The sequence below is a fragment of the Mus pahari genome, chromosome 1, assembly GCF_900095145.1.
Source record: "Mus pahari chromosome 1, PAHARI_EIJ_v1.1, whole genome shotgun sequence".
Lineage (NCBI taxonomy): Eukaryota > Metazoa > Chordata > Mammalia > Rodentia > Muridae > Mus > Mus pahari.
The window spans coordinates 36,211,231-36,212,307 of record NC_034590.1 but is presented as its reverse complement, the minus strand read 5'-3'; positions in this window follow the sequence as shown (position 1 = coordinate 36,212,307).

The window sequence follows — 1,077 nt, the reverse complement described above, 5'->3', positions numbered from 1 at the left end:
TTGGTCAGGGTTATCCTAGAGACTCTCAAAATGGTACAGCCTATTGCTGTTGCCTCCTGGAGGTGGAATATAAGTCCCTATTGCTGAAGCCACTGTATACTTCAGATGCAGGACCCAGAACTGGAACTCCCTGAGGACCAGCTTTCATGGTGCCATGAAAACTTTCAAAGGAAGCAACCAACAATCCTACCCAGGTATGATCACAACAAGCACCAGCATGGCATGATAACCCGGAGGTTATAATAGTGGCACACACACACCTTGGCAGTAACCATCAGCTAGCTCTCTGATTGGACTTCAGACTCACTCAACAAGATGGAAGTCATCCTGTACCGGGAACCTAGTCAATTACCCAGAGCTAGTGAAACCATGGAGCTTGGGGGAGACTCTATAATCACTACTTTACTAAACCAGCAAAATTCCCAGCTACAGTCTAAGCCTTTGTCCTTATAGCCACAGACAAAGGTAGTCTCAGCTGCCAGATCAAGGAAACCTCTTTGTTAAAAGAGAGTGACCACTACAGAAAGCAACAACCAAAATGCATAGGCGTGGAGTCCAATCCCATCTCTGATATATTTCCTTTACCTAAGCCTTGTGAGTCAAAAGGGGGAGGAAAGATTATAATAGCCAGAGGGACAGGAGGTTTATTGTGAGATTTTTTTGTCTCCTTGGAATGTCAGAAGCAATGCTCCCAAAGTCTCACCAACTCATGCCTAAACATGAACTGATCAGGGACAATGGATATGCTAATGTAGATGGAGGAAAGCCCAGGAGGGCCCAGTCTCACAAAGGATAGCAGGCAACTAAGGGATGCTGAGAGCAAGGGAAAGCCTTCTCCAAGGAAGAGCACACACCAATTGATTATTCAATACCCAAAAGGTCAGCCCTGCACACACACACACAAACACAAAAGATGTTAACATTATACAGACCAATCGGGTTATATTTACGTGTTTAAGGGTGTGTGTGTGTGTGTGTGTGTATGTGTGTGTGTGTGTGTGTAACAACAGTTAAGGAAAAAGAGGAGGAAAGGGAAAAATGATGTGATTATATTAATGTAAATATATATATATATAT